Source organism: Podarcis bocagei (assembly GCF_964188305.1).
Source record: "Podarcis bocagei genome assembly, chromosome: 1".
Taxonomy (NCBI): domain Eukaryota; kingdom Metazoa; phylum Chordata; class Lepidosauria; order Squamata; family Lacertidae; genus Podarcis; species Podarcis bocagei.
This window is the reverse complement of record NC_138125.1, coordinates 102,171,436-102,185,655: the sequence shown is the minus strand read 5'-3', so window position 1 is coordinate 102,185,655 and position 14,220 is coordinate 102,171,436. Positions and strand designations below refer to the sequence as shown.

Genomic DNA, 14,220 nt, shown 5'->3' with positions numbered 1-14,220 from the left:
ACCATGTCTTTTGTCCAAATGCAGCAATTTAAAGAGATCGTAAGAGGTCTTTTCCTCTTTTTTCTGCTCTGATCCATTAATCAAACCCCTGACATCTGTCTCCTTCAGATAATTTACTCCGTGCAGCCTTCCTCATATTTACTGGTATAGGTGGCTTTTTCTTAGTACTCAGAGTCTCTCCTCCTGATACTGTAAGCTAATGCATTAGCATCAGTGGATGAAAATGTGATATATAAGCTTTTTATGTACTGAAGTTTGATCATGGGTTTGTAGAATTTTAGAACCCATTTCAAGAAGTCATATAAATTTTTCATGCAGAGCACACAAGGAATGCAGCAGACAGACTTCCTAAGGCAAATGAGAGCACCTGAGAACTGAACTTACCGCTGTTATATTTAAAAGAGCAAGATTTTATGCTGAGCAAGAAGTTATACAAAACACTTGCATGCAATGCTATAGCTCATGTTCGTCAAGTACAACCACGGCACTTCATCCTGAAGGCTGCTTCATCTCACTAACTGGGTTTGATATGCCTTCTACTGTAGAAGTGTATGTAGAAGGTTAGTACTTCTATTTTAACAGAAAGTTCTACTTGCTTCCCCCCCCCCCCCAACAAGAAATACCACATATATCTTTTTCCAAATAATTCTCTGCTACTACTAAGCTAACACTAGGAAGATAAGTAATGTCAAATGACCTTTTGTAGTATTTTCATCCCCGGAAAAGTCAGATAAGTCATTTCTGTCAGACTGAATATCTTGTATCATACATAAAACAGCACAGTTTCATTCGAACCTAACAACATAAAAATGGGCATTAAGAAACAAAGTATTTAACAATATTTCCAGAGTAAGCCAACAGCAACCAATCAGTCTTGATTACTATACCTTTGGCTTTATATTATGACACCCAGTATGCACCTCAGATTATGAACTGGGTTATCGATTAAGGGGTTAACTAGTAATATAAGTAGAAAAGTATGTATTTACCACATTGAGCAAGGGCGGGTGGGATCTCAAATCTGAGGTGTTCCTCTGACCCTTCCATATATGCTGAAGCAGAGCATGATTTTCAAGACGATTTACACTTAACACATCAGCAGGATTTACATGTCCCCATTCAACTTGAAATGGCTCTAACTCAGGGCTTATATCTGTGCCTTACTTTATGTGCTTTGTTTTATATGCCCAGGCTCCCTGCTTCTGACAAGGACTTTGTGCAGTTTGAAAAGAGAAAGATTAATATAATCTGTCGTTTAATGAGGATTGTACATCCTAGTGATAGTTTTGCAATGCTCCCTTGTATTCTGCATCTGGTGAAAGAGAAGGCTTATGCAGTAGTATTCTTACAAAGCAATCATTTTCATAATTCAAGCATATAACAAATATTAGGGTTTTACTATGCATACAAAATGTCCAAGGATTGGGAGGCATGAGGGGCTTAGTGGGTTACTTGAAATTTGAGACTTGGGACAAGGCAAAGCAAACCTGACCTGAAGCCCCACAGTATTTATTGGTTTGAGCAGGGTACAGTTAAAAAGCTTCCTAGACTCACACAATCATTGTAGAGTTGGAAGGGATCCCAAGGATCATCTAGTCCAACTCCATGCTGTGCAGGAATATGCATCTGGCTTCTCTGCATGGAAGAAGTGTAAGGGAAGAGAGATTTTAAGGATCGTTTTTCAATAAAAGTTTGCGTTGTAGTTGGGCACCTGAAAAGTTCCATAACAGCTCTTAAGGACATTACACATTTGGCATTTTAATTAATGACCGCAAATCCTTTAACAGCCTCTCTTACTCTTTGGAATGGTAATAACTTGCATTTTCTCTATACTGTCCAACTTTGCCCAGGATGGTACTTTGAATCAATGGAAAAAATATCACTAGCTAACAAACTGCAGCTCAGCTAAAATAGGCTGCTGCAGGTGGAAATAGGTCAGGTGGGAGTGAAACAAAATGTTGAATAAAAGAAGAAAGCATTCCTGCAATGATTGGCTTGTTAGTGGGCCCTTAAATTACCTGGCACCACATAGGCAAACTTTAGGGTTTGGAAAGCCTATTACAGAAAAATTGTTCACTGTGCAGAGGCTGGAAAATATTGAGTCCCAAAGCAGCTGTTACACCACTTGAAAAAATATTCTGAATTAGGTGGAGTAAAAGGCCTTTAGCATTTCCATCACAGAACAGCATGTGTAACCCATAAGGGAAGATGGACATTGAAGGCCATACTGCAGCCCTGAAGGTTGGAAGTGCCAAGTATGCCTCAAGCTCATAACTTCAAGGTCACATCAGAACTCAGAAGGCATTTTCAGTTGTAGCCTCTGTATTACACAACTCCCTTTAATTGGGAGCCTGTTTGAACCTGAACTTGGCTTCATTGCAGAAGCAGTTGCAGTCTGTGGCCACGATCCATCTGTTTACTGGCCTAGCCGTACCTGACTAGCAGAACTGCATTGTTACCATTGGCACTATATCTCCTATAGGATTTTTCTTTCTGATCACCCAGATACACATTTCGGATCACCCAGATGCATCTGAGTAGTCACTGTCTAAGAGAATACTAACTTAGATAAATTTTAAAGGACTGCCTACTAGGTAGGGGAGTGTCAATGTGGATGGTGCCAGCATTCATGGATCAATGTACAGGAAGAGTCTGCTGAAAGTGTTGTTTCTGTTTCTGAGGTTGTAGGTTGAGGAGGGCATTGGAGCACGTGAGCTAGGGCTTACAGGGATGTGTTGATGTGTGTGCAGCTGTAGCGGGAGCACTCAGGATTGTGGGGTATGGTTCTCCATGATAGTTTATCAGCTTTTCAGGTATATCTGTGGGCCCCCAAAAGGTTGGTAACATCCCCATATCTGATCACTCCATCACACAGTCATATTAAATAACGGAAGGAACTGGCATTGCACATAGCGTCCCTCTGTAAATATTGAAGTCCTGGCAAATTTTTGCTTCAAATTTTTGCTTCAAATAATACACGTGCCATGTATTATTTTGCCAGTAGTTGCTGCCACAGGCTTTAACAGGGCACAAACGTTAGAACGCTCAGAACGTTGTCAAACCAATGAAATGATGGGTGGTGTACAACTAAGATTTACTCAGTGTAAACTCATTAAAATGCATGTGCCTAATTTAGTCATGTTCATTAATTTCAATGGTCCTACTCTGAGTAAATGGGACGCGGGTGGCGCTGTGGGTAAAACCTCAGTGCCTAGGACTTGCCGATCGCATGGTCGGCGGTTCGAATCCCCGCGGCGGGGTGAGCTCCCGTCTTTCGGTCCCAGCTCCTGCCCACCTAGCAGTTCGAAAGCACCCCTAAGTGCAAGTAGATAAATAGGGACCGCTTTCTAGCGGGAAGGTAAACGGCATTTCCGTGTGCTGCGCTGGTGCAGGCTTGCCAGAGCAGCTTCGTCACGCTGGCCACGTGACCCGGAAGTGTCTCCAGACAGCGCTGGCCCCCGGCCTCTTAAGTGAGATGGGCACACAAACCTAGAGTCGGACACGACTGGCCTGTACGGGCAGGGGTACCTTTACCTTTTTACTCTGAGTAAAACTTACTTGAATGCCACCCCATGTCTATATCAGCAAGACTGAATAAAGCACATTAGTTTCCATGAGAAAGTAGTATATGGGGTACCTGTATAAACAGTGCAGTAAAAGGGATTAATGTGCCAGTTCTGAGCATTTAAAAGCCTCTTATGCCTGTGGCAATTTGAACCGGATCTGTTTGAAATTTGGCACATTCATAGGCCTTATATCAGGTAGATCATAAACACAGTCTCAAGCACAAAAACGTCCCTTTTTAGTAAGCTATAGAATCTTGAGGTTTATTGTGGTAGAAGCATTTTTTCTATTTTTTTATTTTTTTGCTAAAAGGGGCACTCCTATGCCCTTTTAATTTTAAATATTGTATGACCCCTTCAGATTATACTTTGGTCCAAAAAGTGGATGCATCAGCTGAAGTATGCTTATTCTCAGCAGGCCTCTTATATTTGTCTGTTGTGTTTGAAACAAAAAGAATTGCCACTAGCAGTTATATGTCAGTTTGTTTCTGATTCACCTTCTGATAATTAGTAATCATGGAGCTGCCATCACAGAATGATTGGCCTCTTTGGCACTGTTGCAGTGTTGGCATTCATTCTCCAGTTTTGTAGCAGCTACAGTATCACCTCTCTCTTTTTTTTTTTTTTCTCTCTCTTTCAATTTAATTGTAGCTTGTTTTTAGAAAACACTTTTCATTTAGGAAAATTCTGTAGAGCTGCTAAGTTTTGTAATGTTTTCATGGGTGCTAGCAAGCTTAGCCTTTATTAGCCCATGTTAGCAAAAGTATTGGAGATTAATGGGCAAATTACAGTTTAGCTCCATAAGCTTGGTGACATTCACAGAAGTGTCACCTTCCAGAGGCTGTTTATAGCACTGATGTTTCAGCATGGTATTTTAAGGGAACTAGCAGGTCTTGGATGTATTCTGTGCAGATCACCTTCATATTCCTTCAGATAGCTTGAAAGGTGAAAAATAAATCCCCCACATGTCAGAGTAACTTCAAATAATTTGCTGCAGCTCCATTTGAAAACTAATATGCAGCAAGGCCATAGGATTGTACAGTATCCCAATATTTTTTCCTTAACTTATGTTGTTTAGTCGTTTAGTCGTGTCCGACCCTTAACTTATATTTTAACTCAATTATGTTTCCCTAATATAATCAAGAAAGGTGATAAACCAAAGCTCCAAAGAGCATAAATATATCAAATACACATTTAGAAACAAGAACAATAAATTATGTATGGAGCCTTGTTTGGATAATTCATCTGGAAAGAATGTATTGCATTTCAAAAAGTGTACACTATGTGAAATAAACATTTTCCAGTTAAGCTGGAAAAAATGTTTTCTGTGAAGAACGTACATGGCTTTTCAACGCTCTGTGATGGTTGTTACTGTTAAGAGCAAAACTGTTGTTCCTTTGCACCCTCCAAAGAATCACTAATAGATTCCACAGCTAGTCTTGTGCATTGTTTTTCTTAAACTTTACAATGCATGATAAATATTTCCTCTTTCAGTAGTATAGGTCAGAAAAGTTTTTTTCAAATGCTGAGTTCATTTTAAGATGTTATGTTGCCATTTTCTTAACTGTCAGTCTGAGAAGGATAAAGCTATAAACAAAATGGAGAGGCTATGGGTCACGTTTCCATCTTCTTAGCTGTCAAATTGTTTAAAGAATAAATTGGTTTTAAAAATGGAGTAAACACTGGATGGAAGGCGGTCAAACACAAATAAGAAAGCAAGAAAGGAAACGTATATTGTTACTTGAGTCATTTATGTCGTCATTGTTTTGAAAGTACTTTGAATTTATTACATCTGCATTTGGAATACAGATAATTGTTTTGTCCAATTATGAGTTCTATTTATACTATAGTTTATCCATTAATAGTTAATATTACAAACTCTTCAAATGCAGTTTTCTAGCACTCCTGCCTGGTGATATTACTGCTATGTTCACAAATAATGAGTTCTTATACCCAATCCAATTCTATGAACAGTGAAAAGTTCCAGGGGTGTAGCATTTACCTGGGTTTGGTTTCCTTTTGAAGAAATTCAGTGTAATACTTACTTTTATTGTGAATTGGGGTTTACCCCAAGGCTCTTATCCTATTTGCAGTCAATCACAACACTGATTGGGTGGGTGGATAGCTCAGCGATAGAGATGGTGCTGTGCATGTGAGAGATCCCAAGTTCAGTCTCCAAAGTCTCCAGCTAGGGCTGGGAATGACTGCTGCTAGTCAGTGCAGACAATATTAATTCAGTATTAGCTAGCTTCCTTTGTTCCTAACATGTATTTCAAGCTGATATCTCATTTTGCATATATATATACAGCATTCATGAGACCAGGCAGGCTGCTGAATTCACATAGCTTTTGTCTCTTACTTAGTCTTGATGATAAGCTTCCTCAGAAATGAAATTTAGTCTAGTTGGGTAGATGGTGACTTCCTGATCCTGGTGTTTGAATCACTAAGTTCAGTTGTTCACCCTCACAATTTCCATTTATATCAATAACTCACATATTTATATCAGTCCACACTTCATCTTAGGGAGGATGACTGGTGAGGTGTGTGGGAATGGAAGATGCATGCAACTAGAACTGGCGCTGTCATGAACTGGCAGACTGATGGGGAGGAAGAAGAGGATCCCTGCGTGGAGTGCAGCCAGGACTGGGACCCACAGGGGCAAGCTGGGGATGGGGAAGGAGAGGTTGGTGTAGGACAGGCATAGGCAAACTCAGCCCTCCAGATGTTTTGGGACTACAACTCCCATCATCCCTAGCTAACAGGACCAGTGGTCAGGGATGATGGGAGTTGTATCCCAAAACATTTGGAGGGCTGAGTTTGCCTACGCCTGGTGTAGGAAGTACTCACGGAGTGACAGGTCTTGGCGGTCAGTGCGTAGGAACCAGAACAGCAGGACCCATCACTAGAGGGACCCCTGTTTACATGAACACAGAGGGCTCTGAGGCATAGGGAGCAGTGGAAGAGAAGCTTTAGGAGGCTGAGGCAGGCAAGAGTCCACAGTTGGCCAGGTGCGGCTCGCTAGCTCTGGGATTCCTCAGCAGGAGTAGGCTCAGAACAGGTGAGGGTCATATGCCTCGTCAAGCCCAGATGCTGCAATCAGCAGGCAAGGTAGAAAAGGGAAGCAAGTAGGGTTTGGGGAAACTGCTGCTTGAAATGGTGCAGAGGCACTGCTTGTCCATATAGACTATACTGGCCCAATAGGCTGTGTTCTGTGCTATTATGAAAGAGGTGAATAGGAGAGTCATCTTTAAATTGGGTTGGAGGAACTGTCAGTTATTTAATTCCTATTTCAGTTTTGTGTAAGGGTGTGTGTGTGTATCCTGTTGAACAAAAGGGAAGAAGAAAGCTGTCTGTGTTGAGCAAGGTAAGAAATCAACCTATTCAAAGCAAATGATTTTGACTGTTAGGCATAGATATTTAGTACTTGGTCTGTTTACAAATGGAGTAAATTTTTTTGTTATAGAAATAGTGAACTAATCTGAATAACAACATGCAGGCTGAAACAGAAGTAGACAGGAGGCAGCCCACCTCATACTTTCTGAATAGCGCCTTTGTTTTCCCTCAGTAAGCATTATATTTTATCTGTTGTCCTGAAGTTTGGAGCCTAGGAATTTTTGTTGTGGGTCTGAGAGTGCCATGCAGTCATGGGTCCAACTAGCATAAAGAAAGGCTACAGAATACATAAAATATGTATTTGTTACTCTGAGACATTTCCTCTCTAATTTTTGTTCCACCTTGCAGTTCATATTTTTGCAGTTCATTACAAGCTGTGGAGAGAAAAGGTCTGCATGAAACAGCACACTGTGTGCAAATGTGTATGTTCCAGCTTATTTCCCCCAAATAATATAAATAATAAGTCAGATTCTATTTCTGAAATATGAAAAATAAGATACATATTTGTCACAATCTATTTTTTATGATCCTTTGGGCAATCCCGCAGCACTCCCTCTGAAAGAAACGAAATAAGTAGTTTTATTTATATTTAGACGACCAATTTCAATTTCGGTTCCCTTTTTCCCCCATTGAGAGGTTTCATTGCTTTTGATATATTTTAAGTCCCTGTTCAACTGCCTTTTTATTTGCAAAGTAGTTATGAATTCTAAGAGAATATGCCTGTGGGGGGCAGGAATCATATATTTAATAGTTCATATTGAAAAGTGTGTGTGTTCAATATATAGGAAGAAGAGTAGTTGAGAGAGAGAGAGAGAATCTTGGCTGAGATAGAGAATCGTCTCATGTATTTGTAACTATCATGCATTTGTAAATCATGTAGACAGTCACTCTTCTAAGCATCACAAGCAGATGTGACTAGGCAGATGTGATGTGGTGAATACCTTACAAATGATGTAACTCTGTGGTCTCCATTGTGGCATCGCAAGATGCAATTGTGCCATTTTGGATGTTATCTGGTGCCTGTGAAGACTGCCCTGTCACCAGTTCCAGTGCCTCCCTTGTCATGAGGTAGAATGTGTGGTTACTTTCCCACCCTGCTGAAAAAGGACCCAGGAAGGTAGGAGGGAAAGGAGAATGATCTGGGGAGGGCAGCAGAGCGAGGAGGAGAAAGTAGGACGTCAGAGGAATAGAGTAGGGGGATGGAGTATAAGAGACAGAGGGAAGTCACACACCTGTCAGATCCAGTGGAACAGAGTCCCTTGAAAAGGCGGAATAATAATAACAACAACAACAACAATAATAATAATAATAATTTATTTATACCACACCTATCTGGCTGTGTTTCCCCAACCACTCTGGGTGGCTTGCAGCACATTGAAAAATTGTAAAACATTACACATTAATAATTCCCTGATACAGGGTTGGCTTCAGATGTCTTCTAAAAGTCAGATAGTTGTTTATTTCCTTGACATCTGATGGGAGGGTGTTCCACAGGGCGGGTGCCACTACTGAGAAGGCCCTCTGCCTGGCTCCCTGTAACCTCTCTACTCGCAGGGAGGAAGGTGCCATAAGGCCCTCGGAGCTTGACCTTGTGTCCATGCTGAACGATGAGGGTGGAGACGCTTCTTCACACACACGCTCCAGCCACCAGCAGTCGCTATAGACTGAACTGTAAGAATCACAGATTCAGTGCTCGTAGGTTCTGCCATGGTACAAAAACATAATCAGATTCACCGAACCATATAGATTCTCATGTTTGCTAATTCCCTCAGAACCACCATGTGTGGCCTCCTATATGTGGACATTTTGTTCTGTTATTTGTTGCTGGTTTTGTTGTACCATGGAAAAATCATGAAGCTCTGTTAGGATCTATGCCTTGGAGTAATGTTTTTTTGTAGTGCTGGCAAGTACTTGATCTCTGCTTTTTATTGTGTGTACCAATGTAAGTTTTAATCTGTTACAATTTGTGGGGGGCATAAAAATATGCAAATTTAAAGGGATCCATTTTAATTATACTGGATCTGACTTCTAGCTAGACCCCTTGGAAAAGCAAAGTGTCTCCGTGTGTGTGTTTGCACATGCACATTCAGGCACATGTGTGCTTTCCCTCTTTCTAGGGAGGGGGAGTGACATTGAGGAGGGGAAAGAGATGGAAGCTGAAAGGGGTGCTGTTTGTGACACTTTCACATAATTTCAGATGTGCCCACAGCCCCTAGGTTTGGTGACCCCTCCTATAATTTCTGTCACATCTGTATAACAAAAAAATAAAATAAAAATGCTGTGATGTGAAAGAAGTTTTTAGGAGTTTGCCCATAGCTCTAATGTTTCTAGCTTCATATAATCAACACTTTTATTTTTATCTGAGCATTTCCTGTGGCAAAACATTTTTATTTTCAAAGTATAAGATTAAAAGTATAGCCTTCATATATTTTTTTCCTGGAGGATGGAAAGGTAGAACACTGTATGTTCTGATCTAGGATTAGACAAAGTTCCATTTTTGGTCTTTATACTGAAGCTTACCGCCACATTTTATTTTCCTTATTTAATGCAAATGATATTTGTTAGCTATGCAGAAGAGAGAATTGCAATAGCTCTCCCCACCAGTGCGCAACATACAGCAGCTGCCATAGTTCCCCCCCCCCTGCCCCAATAGCTAGTAGAGGAAAATGAGCTCCTTATTCCTTTGCGCCTGCTCTCTTCTTTTTGGAAGAGTTAAATAAAAATGGTTTTCAATGCAGCAGTTGAAGACCAATGGTTAAAATAGCAAGACCCTTGCCTACTTGTAGAATTGCAGAGTTGAAGGGTGCTTTTCCAACAAAAGTCAGAGTCTGAGGCATGGTGGTATGGTCTACAAAGCCAGTTGAAGGGGGTTAGTAGTGATCAGAATACTGGGAAGACAGTGTAGGGTAGTGTTTAGTTTTGGACTAGGACATGAGAGAACGGGATTCAAATCCCCACTCAGCCATTAAGCTTACTGAGTGACCTTGGACTAGTCACTGCCTCTCCACCTAACATACCACATAGGGTTGTGTTGTGGCACTAAATGTGGGGGAGAAGAACCATAAAGGCCAACTTGAGATCCTTGGAGGAAAAAGGTGGGATATAAACACAATAAATAGGTAAGAAAGATTCTTACACGTTTCCCCTTGATTATTAGGAACCAAAGTGGCAACTGAACATCCCAAAGAACAATTACATTAGAGGACAATGAAAATGATGCATCTCTTCATTGTAGTGTAGTCTGGGAATGGGTTGACTTCATTCAGCGCGCCTGTGTATCTGACCCTCATTGCTGCCTCCTTTGAGACTTCTTTGACAAATGCATGTCTCCTAATCTGTAAAAAGCCATGACACTCTGTAGTTAATGTTAAGAACTTTTGCTCCATCGTAGGTTTGGCCATATATCAACCTTTCTAGCCTATATCTCTGAAGCTGAGCAGGGATACGGTGAGGACCATAACATTTATTAACATGGTGCCCACTATTAATAAGCCTCAATGCCTTTCTCAGTGAAAAACTGTTAGCAATTTCCCCTTCATATATTTTTTTAAAAATATGACTGCTGCCTCACTCTAAAAAATACAAGTGGCTCAAATGGATTCATCTGAAGGATATGCCACATGCTTGCTTGATTTATGACCAATGTTCTTGTTCCTTTCTTTCCCCTTCCTTCTCTCTCTCTCTCTCTCTCTCTCTCTCTTCATGACAAGTGCCTGAAAAAGTCAGGGACTCTGCAGGGAGAACAACAGAAATGGTGAATAGATTTAGTAGAATATTTGGAAGTAAAAGGCATTACTCAAAATACCTTTCTTGGCTTTTCAACTTCACACAGTGAAGTTTGATAGGATAAAATATAGTTATTAATCAAGGTTATAGCACTTTTACAGCCCAATCCAATGCTTGTTTTCTTGGTAGCCTCACTCATTTCAATGGGACGTCCTCCCTGCAAAATATGCAACGTTAGGCTGAAATCCTATACCTAGTTACCTGGAGTAAGCCCTATTGAAGATAATGGAATTAACTTCTGAGTAGACAAGTGTGCTGTTAGTGTACAAAGTGTATCACAGTCTTTTTATTGTTTTCATTATAACTGAAGCCAAACAATGGGAATTTGCTCACGGCAAGTCTCTGGCTCAAGAAGACTTTGATTTTCCAAATCCAAGTTCGGCAGTTCTCTTGACTTGATGAGACCTCAGCGGTCTTGAATATCCATCTCCTGGTATAATTTGGTAGACCGACAAGCTCCTCGGTTGATATAAAACTCTGCCAGATTAGTTCTCCACCCAAGGAAGAGCTAGAAGAGTCAAGTGATGTGTTCAGTTCAGTGCAATTATGGCCCAAATAAAAGCCTCAGAAAGCTCTTAATAACAGGCAAGCACCCTTGCCCTTTCCCAGATGAGTGTTGTGTGGTAGATGGCAGAAGGACTTCTTTCTGATTCTGTAAATTGCATGCCTCAAAGACAAGATGTAAACTAATTTATCACTGTCCCACTGAATTGCAGGCTTCAGCTGATCAAGGAGGATTTTGTGATCAATGGTGTCAAATGCTAAAGAGATGTCAAGGAGCAGCAGCCAATTAACCTTACCTGATTTAGTGGCAATCAATAGGGCACTTGTGACCATTAATGATGGCATTTTCTATAGAATGGGCTCCAATGGAGATGAACCTAATACTAAAAAGATCAGCTGGACTTTGAAAGTAGCCTGAATGTAGTGTGTGAGGAAAACTATCAAAAAGAACAAAGTCTTCCAAGGCAGTACAAATATTGCTGCTATTTTCTTCTTCTCAACAGTAATAACTCTCTCAGGGTTGTGATATCCCGACTTTCTGTTAGGTCTATCAGTTATTACTTAGGAATTTCTAGGTTCCTTTGCCACTCTGAAAATGACAACCTTTTCATTTACTTTACCAGAAATGATGGCATGTATGTTATAAGTTTTGCTTCAAGAAAATGTTATTAGATTGTATCATATAAGGAATTATTTTATAGTAATATAATCTCACTCAAATGGGAATTGATGTGTGTTTTATTTCTGTTTCTATGGGCAATGGAACAGAAAAGAGAGAGAAGTTGTTTTCTGATTTTGTTGTTGGGCAATATGGGGGCAAGCTTGTTAACAATTTCACAAAATATAAAATTGGGTAAAAATACAAAAAAAAATGATTCCATTCAGAGAATCTTTAAGTACTTTGGAAAATACATTATCTGACCAATGGGAATATGAAAGCATCATAGTGGTATAGTCATTTAGGAAAGTTTTCTGTAATTTCTGTCTTTCCTGAAGTGTAGCTACCAGTGTGTTGGACCAGTACAAGTAATGCAGAAGGGGGGGGAGAGAAGATCCAAATTATCTCTGTAGATCTTGATAACATAAACTGTGAAGAATCTATCTTTATGAGGAGACACCTATATGTAAAAACAAGTAATGGCTAGTATGGTGGGACGGTGCCACTGAGCTATCCACCCCAAACCACATGGCTGCCACTTACCTGTGGAAGTGGGGGGATAGGTTGGCATTGAGGATGGGGCTGCGAAGGAGCCAATCCGACGCTGACGCTGGTGTTCCCACTCAGCCCCAACTTCACTTTGCCCCCCCCCATCTAGGTAAGCAACAGCAACATCAGTGTTGGGAGGGCAACACTCACCCACTGCACCAGAATGCTGTTCGGCTGGAAACAAAGTATGTGTTGTATTTGGTTTAGTGTGTTGAGAGGGAAATCTGGCTGCCTAATCCTAACTAAAGTCAGAAAGATGCATTCTTTGTTGCTGAGCTGTTGACTAGGTAACTTGTGAGGCTTCTCAGATTTTATATGGTTAACTAGAATTCAAAAAGTTTGAACGTGATAGGTCGTTTATCAGACGTTCCATTTAAACTTACTGGTTTTGGAATTCTTGTGTGAAGCTGGTGATAGGTTAAAGGGTTCTTACTGGAGAGAATAAAAGGGCAGGTTCAGTCTTTGGAAGACTGTGAAGAGATTCGTTGAGGGACTAAAGAAGATACTATAAAGAGGCAAGAAACAAGCTTAAAGATTGATTCTGGAACTCAGAGCTGCAGCAATATTTTGTGCATGTGGCTAAGAGTCTGCATATAATCATTGAAAGATGGGGTCTTGTGTGTATGTGTATTATATACAGTGCTTTTTTTCACAGTTTGGGAACAGTCGGAAATACTGGGAAAGGGCTGCTTACCGCCAGCTTTGCGGGGAGTGAAGGTTGTGATCTGGTTCGGCTGCAGCAAGTTGGAATGTCCTCCTAGTTCTGGTGTGATGGGGGGAAGATGGGGGGAATTCCCTACTCTGCTGGGCACACTGGCTGCTGGGGCTCACCAGCCATTGTAGTCAATTGTGGGTGAGTTGGGGGAGGCATGGTATGAGGAGAAGAGCAGAGGAAAGATTTTCCCCCTCTGATCTGCTTCCTAGCTCTAAAAGCAGCAGGCCTAGCTATAGAAGTCTTCAGTTACCAAATTTGGGGCCAGGAAGTAATTTGCCTTCAGACAAATTGGACCTGTCTGGGATTTTTGCCTACCTCATAGCAATTGTCACAACCAGATGGCAGATAAGGCACTGGGCTGAATCCTTAGCCAGAGTGAAGCGGGGTGTAGCCCCTCTGCCTCTCAAATTCAGGGTATCCCCTTAAGGGATCCAGGGGGGAGGTGCTTTTGTCCAGACACCTGGGGGGGGGCTGATGAGCCATAGCATCCTCCCAAATAGTGATCTTGAAGAGGTCACCCTGATTTGATGTACAGTATAGGGCGATCATAAACCCGGAGATCTTATGATGAAGGGTGGCATATTAATCTAATCTAATCCAATCAATCAATCAATCCTATGCCAAAACCTGCTGACATCAATAAAGTTGTAGCTTGTTTAAATCCCATTTGGCTATCCTGTAGTTATCTAAACCTTATAATGCCTTGGCCCCGCCTCCTGCAGCTTTACTGCACCTGTAAAACAAACCAGAGACCTCCAGAGTTTGATGACAGTGTTGAGATTGTACATTAATTTACTCAATTTGAAGGTAGCTGGTAGGACGGTGAAACCCTGGCCACATAAGCTTGCAGAATGTGAACTTGCAGAATATATAGAAAATAAAGCAACAGAGGATATGGGTGCTCGGTATAGTTGCAAGGTGGCATCCAACTAGGGTTATTCGGTGCTGAGAGGTGTGTATTCTGATGCACTCAGTGGCACTGTCCTTTAGCTGTTTTATGCATACAGAAAAAGTCCTATCTAGTGTGTAACAAATATCTTAATAGAATGTGG

At 41.0% G+C, this 14,220-nt stretch overlaps 1 protein-coding gene and 1 long non-coding RNA gene across 8 annotated transcripts in view; one reads left to right on the top strand and one right to left on the bottom strand.

Annotated features, from left to right (window-relative positions):
* The window catches only part of LRP1B (LDL receptor related protein 1B), a 765,918-nt gene that overhangs the window by 412,723 nt on the left and 338,975 nt on the right, over positions 1–14,220 (top strand). The window lies entirely within an intron of this gene.
* LOC308572194 lies at positions 8,288–12,795 on the bottom strand. Its single transcript, XR_014001638.1, has 5 exons — positions 12,600–12,795; positions 12,448–12,558; positions 10,528–11,250; positions 10,153–10,291; positions 8,288–8,658 (listed from the first exon to the last, which is right to left on the bottom strand). It is a non-coding gene; the product is annotated as an uncharacterized lncRNA (long non-coding RNA).